This window comes from Pseudophryne corroboree, chromosome 1 (genome assembly GCF_028390025.1).
Source record: "Pseudophryne corroboree isolate aPseCor3 chromosome 1, aPseCor3.hap2, whole genome shotgun sequence".
NCBI lineage: Eukaryota > Metazoa > Chordata > Amphibia > Anura > Myobatrachidae > Pseudophryne > Pseudophryne corroboree.
The window spans coordinates 96582658-96598024 of record NC_086444.1 but is presented as its reverse complement, the minus strand read 5'-3'; the positions used below and the strand labels follow the sequence as shown (position 1 = coordinate 96598024).

At 45.7% G+C, this 15367-nt stretch overlaps 1 protein-coding gene across 3 annotated transcripts in view; it reads right to left on the bottom strand.

Moving 5' to 3' along the window:
- Positions 1 to 15367, bottom strand: part of GHR (growth hormone receptor) — a 636857-nt gene that overhangs the window by 82147 nt on the left and 539343 nt on the right. The gene's annotated exons all lie outside the window — the stretch shown is intronic.

Sequence of the window (15367 nt, the reverse complement as noted above, 5' to 3'; positions counted from 1 at the left end):
CTGCAGGTATGGGGGAGATTTAGCAAAGTTTGGAGATAGACAAAGTGGAGAGAGATAAAATACCAGCTAGCTCCTAACTGTTATTTTCAAAATGATTGGTTAGTACTTTATCTCTATCTGCTTTATCTCTCTCCAGGGTTTGATAAATCTCCCCCCCCATAGGTACATTATGGGATTGGTTGAAATATTCAACCCAACACTGACAACGGAAACTAAACTAGAATTTTATTTAAGAATCTGTGTTATGGGAATTGGGTCTCAGCAGAGGCTCTGTGCTGGCCCCCTCCTCCCTGGCAGTGCAGGTCTCCATAAACATGGCGCCCATGCCATGTTCCCTGAGACTTCTCTCTTGCATATGCCCAAATGAACACGGAAATGTCAGCCACGCCATTTTCTAAGTGATTTCTGCTGTTCCCGCAGCACCGGCTGACGTGGGACTCAAGAGGTAAGTTTAGTTATGTTTGCAGGGTGTGCAGTGTGGGCCCCCCTGGAACCAGGGGCCCATGTGCCACACATTCTGCACCTATTTTAGATACGCCAATGGGTCTCAGAACAATGGTGCAACATTCCTTGGAGTCCCAGCCGAAAGAAAGCTGAACACCCTTTACGAGAAACTAGTATCACCACTGACATATGAAGGGAGACCTGTGTCTATTAAAAGGACCACTTAACACAAACCATAGAGGTAAGATACATTCAGCATTAAGACGACACTTGACAGCGGCTCTGGCTAAAAATAAAGTATTATTTCCCAGCTCCACAACAGACAACTGAGCATGCTCCCACATCTCTAGGGCATTGGGGCAGATGTATTAAGCCTGGAGAAGTGATAAAGCAGTGATAAGTGGAAGGTGATAAAGCACCAGCCAATCAGCTCCTAACTGTCAATTCTGTGCAGCTTATCCTACGGCAGGAAGCATTACCATAACTGCGTCTATACAGAAAGTAAGGGTTTGTGCACTCATTCTAGAATATGTGTGCTATGTGCTGGGGAGAGATGAGAGAGAGAACACTGTATCCATCCCATACAGGCGCTCTAGATCCAGCTATGCTGCTCTCCAGACGCTACAAGAGGACTGAATCTCTGTACATAAGATGTGCTCTTCACGCCTTAGGCCAAAGACCAATATGCAGACAAGGATTATTGGAGTATATAACATTTGGACAAGGCTGGTTGTCCTCAGCCCTTATTAAAGTACATTTTGGAAGCACTGTCCAGGTGCCTATGGGGTCTTTTGATATCACCCGTAATAAAGTTGTTATACCAATAAAATCCTAATCTTCATAGCCAAATAAGAGAAACTCCTTTCCTTGTACTCTATAGTAAATGACCTGATCACTTGTTTTATCTTAACATTACTATAATGCGAGTAACGCTGGTTACACACCTGACCGACATGTTGGCTTACCCGCTGTCACGCCATCATGGCAGTATACACACTTTCCGATTAGCTGCTCCACTTATCGGTTAGGATTCCCAGCATGATGTCAGCTCCCCTCAGCAAGTGTACAGACGGTTGGTGGACCGTCCGTACACACAGCCAGATAGTCCAATATATATGCAGATACACTGTATATCGGCCATGCGGCACAGCCGACGCAATATATCTGTGAACTATGTCGCTAACAAACATATCCAGGGTACACACCGACTGGATGGCTCACGATATATCTACCAGTGTATAGCCAGTTAACGCACTAGGGACCTTGTTTCTTTGGAACTAACACACTCTACAAGGACACGCCCCCTCCTCATGAGTAAAGCACAAAAAGCAAGTAACTTTGCACCTGGGTAAACCATGTTGCACTGCAACGGGTGCAAATACATTTATTTTTCTGCATGCAGGGTAAATACTGGCTGTTTCTGCATGTAGCCCACAGATGCTGGACAGCTTTATTTTTACACAGCAAGTAATATTCGAGTATGGACACAGCCTTCCCAAATCTAATTCTCTCTGCACGTCACATCTGCCCCACCTGCAGAACAGGTGCACAGTTACTTACTCTTTATTGCTCAGAATCAGCCCCTGTATATCGTGGACTGGGAGCATAAATTTGGTCTAGTAGAACATACTACCTAGAAACGTCCAATTATGTTACTGATAATGAGAATAGGTATACATTTGTAATTGGCTGGTATCTTATTCCTACAAAGTATTATCATTTTTTTTTTTCTTGAAGCCCGAGGTGCGTGGCTTCATCACCCAGTGTCTGTGCCAAACGTGCTGGGGGCGTAGGTTCTTGGACCCTGTCCAAAAGGAGAAGGGCCCCATTACTCCCCTACCCCTCAGAGCCAAAAGGCCTACTGAGGGGAAAAAGGGACTGTGGGTTTCCCCCTGCCGAAGCGCAGAGGGACCCTCGAGTATCCCCAAGGTTGGCCGAGGCTTCCCCCTGAGGATCGAAACAGCCTCTGGCCCTCCCCAAAAGGAGAGGGCCTTGGCAACTAGGGGAGAGGGTGGCCCATAAGGGTCTCACCTAAACCCCGAACAAAAAAAGTGACGTGACTTACAAAAAAAACATAAATAAGTGTTGTGTAGTGCAAAATAGTGCAAAACACGTGAGTGAATAAATAAATAAATAAGCCCCAGCCAGAAGGCCAGGAGGGAGGGGGAAGGGGGGGTATAAAAAATTATCCCTGCCCTAGCCAAAAGGCCAGGGCAAAGGAAAGTGGGTGCAGACAGGAAGGGTTAAAGTGTTCTGTGCTAAAGTGCCTTAGTAAATTGGTGGTCCGAATCCCCAGTGCATTTCCGGCACCCCTGTCCCTTCCAGTTCCAGGGGCACAAAACACCTCGAGCTTCAGGCTGCTCCTGACCTCTCAGCCAGACCAAGCTTCATACCCACTCTGTGCCAGGGTCAACCCCCAGTACGGGAGTAGATACTAGACCAGGCCATTCCCGCTCCACGTAAGGAGTCCTATTTCAACCCCTAAGAAGGCAACGGATACTAAGCCCAGTTTTTCTCCACTCTCGACCAGAGGCATTGCCACATCCCGGCATGGTACTCCACAAGGTGTTTCTCCATTCCACATCAGGAACCTCGCACGCTCCTAGTGTAAGAACAGGTACTCCACCAAGTGTTTCCCTCGAGCAGGTACTACACTTGATCTTAGCCAAAAGGCAAAGTATTATCATTTACTGCATGTAAAGGGTCCCTGTCACGTTAGAGAGGTTGTGAACCAAGGTGTTATCACATCACATACTGTATGGGAGACATTTCCTGCTATAGAGACCACTTGGGAAGACCTTTCTACTTATCTCCTGGACTAATTTGGCTTCTGATCCTGGGTTGTTCGCTGCACAAAAAAAATGGGAGATATTTGACTCCTTCTAGAGTGGATAAGTTGCACATAGAAACCAATCAGATTCTACCTATCATTATACAGTATAATGTACTTGCTAAACCATAGCTACAAATTGATTGATTGATTGATTGATTGATTGATTGATTGCTATTGGTAACATCAACAATTGTCCATGTCTCCACTCTTTAGAAGGATGAAAAAAAATTTCCATAATGGTTGCTCCAAACAAGTATTTGGAGATACCATTATGAAAAAATGTTTTCATCCTTCTAAATGATAAAAACATTGATAACCTGCTAACATGTTAACCTGCCCCTTGAGCCGCCCATTTGGAAGTATGCTTCCAAATGGGCGGCTCAAGGGGCAGGTTAACAGGGCTGTTGTCTGGAGTCCTGGAGTCTGGGGCGTAGTAGCAGCCACCACCATTTGACTCAGTACAGGTGGGTCAAAGTTCCTGCACAAAGAGGAGTGTTCAGGCTGTCAAAGTAGAAGGTAAATTGGAAGTTGACACTGAGGGGGTGCGCTCTTAAAGTGACAGAGGAGGATGGAGTGACATGAGGCAGGAGGCTAGAGTGACATGGGGCAAGAGGCTGGAGTGACAGGCGTCAGGAGTCTGGAGAGACATGGAGCAGGAAGCAGGAAAGACACAGCGGGCTAGGGGGCACAAGTCTGGTTAAACCTCTGTTGAATGATGATGGCATTTGTTATATTCCTACACACACAGGCATTTTCTGCTCCATGCGATCTCCTGCATGAATAGTGCATATTGACTAAAGACACTGTCTGTCCAGGAAGAGTACATTTCTTTAGAGGTTCCCTGCTGCAGATAAACTACCATACGGTGTAATTTTATGTAGCACACACAAACAGAACACATTTTTTTAAAGGGGGCCCCAAAGGGACTAATCACTCTGGGCTCTACTTGGTCTAGAACCGGTCCTGTCCTCCCACATATGATTTGCAGCCCAAAAATGTTTAGTAACAAACCAGAAAATAAAAGCATCTTCAAAGTTAGAGGTTAGTAACAAGATACGGGGGAATCGGAATGCCCTCCCGATGCATAACCTAGTCCTGAGGATGCTCCTCCATCCCCCTGCCTCATGCCTTGAACATCTCGGCTTTGCTTAGATACTGCCATCAGGCTACCTCCCACCTGCTTGCACCTCATGTCATCTGTCTGTCGCCCCTTCCCACTAGATTGTTAGCTCTTCAGAGCAGGGCCCTCTTTCCTCTTGTTGTCTAAGCCCTCTTCTCGACACATTTCACTCACAGCTCTCTCCTACTTAGCGACCATCTTTACCCGCTTTTTCTCCTGCTGGTAAAGGCTCATCTCTATCTATGGCCGCCAGCCCCTAGTAGTACAATGATTACTCCCTCGCTACTTGCATCTTATCTGTATTATGTTTTGAGAATTGTGGTGCTCTTTGTTACCTGTACTCTATTTTTGTTATTTATTTACTGTAATGCTAAGTTTTGTCTCCCTGTACTGTCCCTTGTACGGCGCTGCGAAACACTTGTGGCGCCTTATAAATAAAATGTAACAATAATAATGCAATTGATGAGCTACAGTACTTGCATTTCTCTAAAACCTAACACTAATATATATATTTTATCTTCAATACAATTTATGAGAGCTGAAATGTAGATCCCAGGCTTGGATACCCGATCACCACTTTCATGTTTATTCCTGCATATGCCTCTCGATTGCAATGTTATACAAGCTATGTTGTTGCCTGGATGGCATTCTAACCTAAAAGTAATGAGACTGCTAATTATCACTTTCGCTCTAAAAAAGTGGCAAACTGTAAAATGAACAAAAAACAATATTCTGTCTCTCTTAATGGACTTTCACAGTGTAGTACGATAAAATCTAAAGCTATAAATCATGATAAAAACTTAAAGCAAAGAACAAAGAAATAATGTTGCAAGGTAATTTCATTATTGTTACTCAGGAAATAAAACAGGCTATGGGGGGTATTTAATTAGCTCCAACAATTTCGTAACTATCGACCCCCCTGCGTATTCAATTGCGGGACTTTTTTGCCTGTTTTTCACCTTTTTTTTTTTTTTTAGCGAAAAGGCATTGCTGAAAAATGCCTCAAAATCTTCGAAAACGGCCAACGTCTTCACAGTCGCCGATCAACATGTTTTTCGTTCCTGCCGAATTTTTGTGAGGCACAGTAGAACTGAAATGTGATTGACATATTAAAGTTTCACATTTCAGTTCTGAAAAAAAAAATAATAATATTCATTTATCTGTTTTCCTATTAATATTTAAAGGGTTAAAAACAAATTAGCTCAAATCTCAAGAAATAAATTGCTGTCCTTAAGGTGCCCATACACTAGCGCGATTTTGCCCGATTTCATCCATTTCTGACGTTTCGGACCGATAAATCGGATGAAAACAGGAAAATTGCATGTGCTTTACCTCCGATCTGATCCGATGCGCGGTCCCGTGAGCGGATCGGAGCCCCTAGATTGGAAGTACTACACTATAGATTTCTCGGATCCCGTAGGCATGGCTGGGATCGCACTTGATTGTATCTTGGAGGTCATTCCGAGTCGTTCGCTCTGAAAATTTATTCGCATCGCAGCGTTTTTCCGCTTAGTGCGCATGCGCAATGTCCGCACTGCGACTGCGCCAAGTAAATTTGCTATGAAGTTTGGATTTTTACTCACCGCTTTTTCTTCGCTCAGGCGATCGTAGTGTGATTGACAGGAAATGGGTGTTACTGGGCGGAAACAGGCCGTTTTATGGGCGTGTGGGAAAAAACGCTACCGTTTCCGGAAAAAACGCGGGAGTGGCTGGAGAAACGGAGGAGTGTCTGGGCGAACGCTGGGTGTGTTTGTGACGTCAAACCAGGAACGATAAGCACTGAACTGATCGCAGATGCCGAGTAAGTCTGAAGCTACTCAGAAACTGCTACGAGGTGTGTAATCGCAATATTGCGAATCTTTCGTTCGCAATTTTAAGAAGCTAAGATTCACTCCCAGTAGGCGGCGGCTTAGCATGTGCAATACTGCTAAAATCGCCTTGCGAGCGAACAACTCGGAATGAGGGCCCTTATGCGATCCTGCCGCCCTGGAAGCTGCCGACGTGGTTCAAGGGAAATCTTATGCGACTTCTCCCGCTGAGAAGTGCAAAGTGTCATACATATAGGCAAATATACATTTAAATGTTTAGTAAAGGAAGTTTAATTGTTGCTTATTCTTCATTCAAATAAATCACATATTTTGTACATAGAGGAATGACTATTTTGCTAATGGCAGAAAACCAGCACAAATCTATATTCAAACTGTGATTCCAGTACACAGGAAGGGAGAAGGGATGAGATGAGCCAGGAGGTCCCTGCCAAGAGAATTCTTACTTGGACACATTCCGAATGGGAAAGAATGCTCCAGCCTTCCTTTAAGGGAGTTCACTGTTTACTGACTGTGTAAACAATAAGTTATTGACCTTCAGACACAGAATCCCTTCTTTCTCTGAACGAAGTGGAAAAATACAGCAATACCCAGAAGTATTGCATTCTGGTACTATTGGGCATAATATTAAAATTGGATGGAATCTCTAAACCACACGCTGGACTGAATTATTACCCTCTACCCTGGTGTACACCTAGGCATAAAAAGACGTAGAAAAGGAAGAGATGGTCCTACACAGAAAACACTTTTGACCTCTCACCAGTGGCGTAAGTTCGTCACAGTTGCCCGGAGGCAAGATAAATATTGGTGCCCCCCTATTTCCTATATTAAGATAAATATATGTATGTATGTATATGTGTGTGTGTGTGTGTGTGTGTGTGTGTGTGTGTGTGTGTGTGTGTGTGTGTGTGTGTGTGTGTGTGTGTATGGAGTGTTCTGAAAAAAATTTTATATACTTATTTATACATTTGATTGTCTTTTATTTGAAATCACACATTTCTTAGCAGTCACACCCAGGATTAGAACCCATGACCTGTTACACTGACAGCAGACACTTTACTGATGGAGCTATTTGCTCCTGTAGAGGAAGCATGAGAATTCTAACTATATGAAGTTACGTGTAATTATCAGAGAAGTAACTTCATATAGTTATAATTCTCATATTTCCTATACAGGAGCAAATAGCTTCATCAGTAAGGTGCCGCATCCAGTGTAATAGGTTGTGGTTTCTAATCCTGGGTATGACACTTGTAAAATGTGTATATTCAGTATAATAAAGAGGGTGTGATTTGTAAGGTGCAGGGACCAGTGAGGAAGTTAGCCACTGAAAATACAGCGACAGCTATCAATTAACTTATTTCAATGGTGTCACAGAATGGGAGGAGAGGTGCCCCCCTTCAGAGCAGGAGCCTGGCGGCAAATGACTCCGTTGTCTCCCAGAGTTCTGCCTCTGCCTCTCACTGATTAATGTTGCATTAATATTCGGAGTAACATCAGGGAAAGCAATTTCTCCAGCAGCCAGATGGTGGCACTGTTGCTATTTCTGTCTAAAGCTGTGTACACACGGTGCGATATTTCTTCATTTTGATTATATAGTCAAAATTGTAAGAAAATATAGTATCGCACCGTGTGTATAGTCCTTGCGATGCCGATGCGCTGTCCCGCGGGATAGCCATTGCAAGGAAAAATAGGCTGTGCAGGCAGCCTAACATTGACTATATTGACAGGGCCGGCCAAGTCGAATAGTCAATGTCGGTCTGTACGGCGCATCGCGCCATGTGTATGCAGCCTAAGGACTATATATCTTTCTTGATGCGTAAGATCTACTCTAAGCTTGTAAGTCCTCATATATAGAAGCCATGTTTGATGTGGCCAGTAATGCATTTATTTGTTTTAATAGGAAAAATAGGTGTCACTTTAATATGATGTTCACTGATGTTCACGTTACTATAAAAGAGGAGCACGGTACATTGAATTGTTGTCATAATTCCAGGTGTCCTAGATGTTCGGATCAATTTCTGAGGTCTCTGATTCCGATCACAATGATCACTAGATATACCTGTCTCTTACAGAATATACTGGGTTTGTATTGATTTGGAGTCACAGTGATATATTATATGATAAGACTGAAAGCTCTCACAAGCAGGACCCTCTTCCCTCTTTCCTTTACCCCATCAACTCCTCCCCAGAAACAACAGTCACAGTCAAACGCAGGATTTCTAAAGGGGGGTTTACAGATATCTCTGCCTGAGGAGCCGCAGGTGGCAGTCACTATGTGTGAGAAGCTATCTCTGCCACATAAAAAAAAAATAACTGGTTCGCCGGAGGGGGGTTCTGGGTACTCAGAAACCCCCCCTGCGTGCACCACTGCAGCGACACCAAACTTTTGGGCTCAGTTCAGCCAACACGGACTTAGTGAGTATTATGGCTGCATATGCAGCAGTATTTATATAGCTTGCATCCCATGTTCTCCGCTGTTTCTTACTGCTATGCATACCCCAAAACGAGAACACTCATCAACCAGGGATTTTTGTGTGTGTGAATGTGGATTACCTGGGTCCCCGACCCTGCACTTTATCAGGGCTGAGACCCGGGAATTTGCCAGTGGCTAGAACCAGCAAATTCCCGCCTCCGATGTCTGAAAGGGTATCATCTGCACGGATGATATCCCGGCTGTCGGGATCCAGGCGGGCAGGAGACCGACGCCGGGATCCCGACAGCCGAAATACCGGTGGAGAGCGCAGCGTGTCCCCTCGCAGGCTCGCCACAGGGTTATATTCCCCCTCAGGTGGTGGCGTGGGGATTCCGTATTTCACCGGGTGTCGGGATTCCGGCGTTGGTATCCTGACAGCCAGCAAATTGAATGTCTCCCCTCAGCACCATGTTTTTGTTTTGTTTTATTGTTTTTGTTCTGTTTAGAAATAGAAGATAATAAGAATAAAATCGGGGGTGGGATTTAATATTCTCATTGTGACACAGTAGTGGATCGCTCTATGGCCCTCATTCCGAGTTGATCGCTCGCTAGCTGTTTTTTTTGCAGTCGTGCACACGCTATGCCGCCTCCCATTGGGAGTGTATGTTAGCTTAGCAGAAGTGCGAACGAAAGGATCGCACAGCGGCTACAAAAAATTTTTGTGCAGTTTTAGAGTAGCTTCAGACCTACTCAGCGCTTGCGATCACTTCAGACTGTTCAGTTCCTGTTCTGACGTCACGAACACGCCCTGCGTTCACCCAGCCACGCCTGCGTTTTTCCGAACACTCCCTGAAAACGGTCAGTTGACACCCAGAAACGCCCACTTCATGTCAATCACTCTGCGGCCAGCAGTGTGACTGAAAAACTTTGCTAGACCTCGTGTGAAACTACATTGGACATTGTGAAAGTACGTCGCGCGTGCGCATTGCGCTGCATACACATGCGCAAAAGTGCCGTTTTTTTGCATCATCGCTGCGCAGCGAACATTTTCAGCTAGCGATCAACTCAGAATGACCACCTATATACATATTAAGTTTTGAATGTTGTAAAAGTTGCAATCTCAAATTTTGAACATATGAATTATCATTATTCCTATTTATTAAGATTAGACAGTACAACTTCACTTCATCTCTATAATACATGATTCTCGGACTGAGTAAAAATATAATAATATAATTGAGTATCATTTTCTCAAGTCTGGTAGAGTAATTTTCGACTCCTTGAAATCACATTAAAATATTGGAAACTTTGCAAATACGTTAGATGAGAACTTAAGTCCATGGGGACAAACTGGGTCCACTTACAGAGCAGCACTTCAGCGTGCCGGCCGATGACAAGCCTGACAAGGTCTGTAGACTTGTGAAACGCTGCAGTGCATGTCAGGGCCGTAACTAGGTGTGTGCGAGAGGGGCCTCGCACACAGCGCAGTGCCCTGGGGAGCGCACAGTCACGGTCCTGATTTAACACTGTACGGAGCATCAGAGCTCCGTGCAGCACCATTGCCCAGCCGTAGCCCGCCCCAGCACAGCAAGCCGCCTCAGCTCCACTGTACGGAGCATCAGAGCGGGGAGGCAGCTGTGTAACCCTGCGCAGAGTAGAGGCCGGCAGTGACCTGCACAGCACTCACCTCCGCAGCGCAATTATACAGCAGCGGCGCCGGTGACAGCATCACCACTCAGGGGTTGATGCTTCTGCTCCTCTCACCGGCGGCAGGGGCTGCCAGTATATTCCCCACTGCGCTGATTGCTTGTCCGGGTAGGGCCGCCACCCCCCCTTCCCCATGCCTGATACATATCTGCAGCCTGCCAGCAATCGGAGCTCAGCTCCGTTCAGGCAGCGTTCAGAGCCTCTGCGCCTGCGCAGAAGATCATTGCAGGGGAATGCCAGCGGTGCAGCTTGTCAGCTGACAGCTGTGCACGGATCAGCCGGGCCCCTCCTCTTCCTGCTATTCGGTCTCTGCAAGTGCTGCTCACTCCTCTCAGAGCACTCTGACTGTCCCGGCACCCTGCTTTTTTTAACTGAAGCAATAAAACTCAGATAGTACTATGGGGACACTGTCACATGATATGGGGGAGGGTGGCTGTGTATACTGGGAGGGATGTGATGGAGGAGGTTTGTCACGTGTCTGTATTGGGGGAATATGGGGGAGGGGATCTGTTTATACTGGGGGGATGTGATGGAGGGGGGTATGGGGGAGGAGGTTTATGTTTACTGGGGTGTAATATGAGGAAAGGGGGCTGTCATGTCTGTACTGGGGGGAAATATAGGGGAGGGGGTTTGTGTATGGAGGTGTAATTTGGGGAGGAAGTCTGTCACATGTCTGTACTTCTTGTTTTGTTTAATATTTTCCATTGTTTATTTTATCTTTTATTTTTTATTTGTATTTTGATATTTTTACTTTTTGATACAGTGCGGGGTAATGTGAATAAGGAGCAATATGTTGTGGGGTAATTTGAATAAGCAGCGATATGGGGCGGTGTAATGTATATAGGCAGCGATACAGTGCGATGTAATGTGTATAAGGAGTGATACGGTATGGTGTAATATGTATGAGGGGGAGGAGTCAGTATTAATTCTTAAACCGCCCCCCCCTAAAAGAATAGTCTAGATCCGCCCCTGCCAGTGTCACAGATGACAGCGGGGAGAGATGGTAAGTGTCTGTCTGTCTGTGTCTCTCTCTCTCTCTCTCTCGACACTGTCTGCCGTAATGTGTAAAAAGGGGGACGCTGTCTGCCGTAATGTGTAAAAAGGGACGCTGTCTGCCTTAATGTGTAAAAAGGGGACGCTGTCTGCCGTAATGAGTAAAAAGGGGGACGCTGTCTGCCGTAATGTGTAAAAAGGGGACGCTGTCTGCCGTAATGTGTAAAAAGGGGGACTGTCTGCCGTAATGTGTAAAAGGGGCTCTACCTGGTGTAGTGGCGGTACTGTGCGGTATAATTTGAATAATAGAGACTACTGTGCACCGTAGTATGAATTGGAATTATTTTGTGGCCACACCCTTTCCCCATGAAGCCACGCCCCTAATTTTTTGCACACGCCTACGGCGCGCACTGCCCATATTTTACATAAGGATGGGGGGCGCCATTGCCATTTCTTGCACACAGCGCTAACTGGTGCATGTGACCGGACTCTTCTACTTGCAGTAGATGTAGAGAGCTCTGTATTATAATACTCTGAAATGACCTGCTCTCAGCTGTCTGGGGTGACGGACCAGGAGCCAGCCAAGAAACCTGCAACGTGGCTACAGTACACTCCAGCTTAGAGTGTGACCTGTCAGCTGTTACATGTGATATGGGATGGAGGGTGGGGGGTGTCAAGATATGTTCATTTTAAGTCACACGTAGCAGCTTGTTCTGGTAAATATTAAACATTAAGGGTAAGACAGCTGACTAACATTATTATTGTTTTCTTTTGCTTGTGTATTATTAAGTTGTGTATAATATGACAAATTACTGTACACAGCTAACAAAGCATACTGTGACATAATTGACAAAATGAAAAGCGTACAGTAATCATATATAATGTGGTGCTGCATGCTTTCTCATGCGTTCATACAACCAGCATGGCCGTTTCTGTGATCAATAACTGGAACTTACACACATTGAAGGGGCCCTAACGTCTTTAATAGTAATACAGATTTAGCAATATGACACAGGTGGATGAGCTATGTAGGTCTCTTGCACTTGTTAGCTATATGGGGGCCGCACTTGACATGGAGGATGTGCTCTCTAGAATGGTGTTAGGATCGGTCTCGTTGGCAGTCTAATCGCAAGAAAAGACTAAAAGTCTAAAAGACGTGAGGTTCTTGTTTTCTTTGGCAGTTCTGTCCAGCTAAGCTGCGGTTAACAGTAACGGAAGCTGGCCCCACCTGCAGCACATTGCAGCGATACACCCATAATATAGGAGTTCTGGACTCTGCTAGGAGTGGGTTATTAGTTCTTTTGCCTGCCATGAGATAAGTTTCCTAGCTACTCCTTGCCGTGCTAGATCCTGTCCTTGGACTCCATGGAGTATATTTACTAAAGTGCGGGTTTATAAAAGTGGATATGTTGCCCATAGCTTCTAGTACCTTCTAGAACACAGGTTCTCAAACTTAGTCCTCAGGACCCCACACGGTTCATGATTTCTAGGTCACCTGTAGATTTTTAAAATGTGACAGTTGGTGAGACACCGTGCACCTGCTGGGTGACCTGGAAAATATGACCTGTGTGGGGTCCTGAGGACCAAGTTTGAGAACCACTGTTCTAGAAGATAATAGCTAGAATCTGTTTGGTAGCTATGGGCAACATCTCCTCCTATATAAACCCACACTTTAGTAAATATACCCCCTGGTCTCTGCATTGTTTGTGCTATCTGGTAAACCTGCATAGTATTGCTCTTGTCCTTGGACTCCCTATCTCGCTGCATTGCCTGTGCTACCTGGTAAACCCGTTCTGTATCGCTCATAGCATTCAGTAAACTCCCTATAATACCCCTTTTCCACCTGCAGCACGGGTCGCAGCCGGGAGTCTGACACGGCTGCGACCCGTGCTACAGCCGCCTTTCCCACAGCGCCCACCAACCCGAAATATTGCCGTGTTGGTGACGCTGCTAGTGACGCGGCAGGGGCGGTGCTGGGAGATCACATGATCTCCCAACGCCGCCCTTCCATTCACTGTGAACGGGAGCCGTGTCGCATCGACATGGCTTCCGTTCACACTACACAGCTTACCGGATACCCGGGTAGGATTCCCGGATCACGTGATCCGGGAATTTGCAGGGGGGGCGTTTCCATTAGGAAAAAACACGTGTAAATGCGCGCCCACGCTCATTTACCCATGTTTTTAAAGCTAGTGGAAAAGGGGTACAGGTTACCTTCTTCACACTTAACAGCATGTAGTGCTGGCAGGGTTTCCCAGAACCCTCAGCTGGGAATGGCCCATGTGCATGGCGGTCACGATGACAGCACATGTGCAGAGGACTGGACACCACAATTGGCACATCGCATGGCGCCCCTGCCGGATGATAAATGCATCTGATATGATTGCAATATGCAATGCGATCTGGACGTGATAATACTGCCCAGGATGCATTGCAAATGTGATCATTGGTGAATGGGCACCTTAAAGAGGGCCTGGTTCGAATTCATTCAGGGGTTTAGTTATGCTCAGCCAGACCCCTGCCTTGCGCTTCAATCTAGGCCTGCGTGGATGCAAAATGAGAACGCAGAGCACAGGTAAATGTATTTTTCCTGAGCCCGGCCCCATAGCTGTTGGATAGGCTGATAACGTTATACTTGGGTGGTCTTCAGTATGCCGAAAGTCGGGATCCCGGCGCACAGTCTACCGGCGCCGGAATCCCGACACCCGGCATACCGACAGCTATTCTCCCTCGTGGGGGTCCACGACCCCCCTGGAGGGAGAATTAAATAGTATGGTGCGCATAGCGCGCCACCGTGCCCGCAGCGTGGCGAGCACAGCGAGCCTGCAAGGGGCTCCTTTGCGCTCGCCACGCTGTCGGTATGCTGGCAGTCGGGCTCCCGGCGCCGGTATGCTGGTCGCCGGGTGCCCGAGCGCCGGCATACCGTACTACACCCGTTATACTTATGCCCTTGCTGATTATTTGGGCGGCTTTGCTCAAATACTTCCTTAAGAATGTGCTGGCACCTGGAACATTACCTGCTGCCAATGCTCCTTGATACTACTTGTAAAATGCATTGAACCAGACAACTGCTTTTGCTTGTACACGGCTTATCGGACTTTCCATGTTTGTCTGATACCTTGAAGAGTACTTTATCATTTTCTTGTAGCATGATTAGAAAATGAAACATAAAAGATACAGTACAGCCGCACTAGAATTGCTCAAATTGTAAATGAAAACTGTTTTGTTTGGAGACAGTAATGTTTATATGCTGAGTACATTCAAAGGGTTGAGTATGCGTTACCGCCGCTGGGGATCCTGGCGGTAGTCCCTGCTAGTCGGCATGGCGACTGTTGAGATTTAGAGGGGGACGGGAGGTAGCCGTCGGTAATGTGAGACAGCCGGTCACATAAATATATCCCCATTCTAGATGCAAACATTCAGCACAAACTAGTTTTTAAGCTAAAACAATTAACCATGGGAACATAGAAAGGAATATATATATATATATATATATATATATATATATATATAAATATAATGTCCTAACTGAAGGTTCCTGAAGACACTCTCAGACCTTGTAATATTGCTGTACCGTCATATATATGTTTTGCTTGGCTCTACTTCCCTATATTATGGTTCTAAGATTCAGAAGGTCTTTTATAATTGGCCCCTCCAAATGCGGCCAGATCTCCATGGCAACCAAGTGTGCATACACTACAGTGTACAATACATACTAAGAGCCCATCAGCGATTTACACATATCCATGGTTTTACTGTATCTCCTGAACTGGTTCTTAACCCAAAACTGAAAATGCAGGTTCGCCAAAGCTTTATTCAGTGCTCATATTTATATATTTCATTTTGTACAAAGAGAGAGAGAGAGAGAGAGAGAGAGAGAGAGAGAGAGAGAGAGAGAGAGAGAGAGAGAGAGGTGATCTGCAACCGTATTACAATCTACCTGACTGGGCTAAGGGGAAGATTTATCAAAGTTTGGTGAGAGATAAAGTATCAACCAATCAACTCCTAACTGCCATTTTACAGGCTGTACT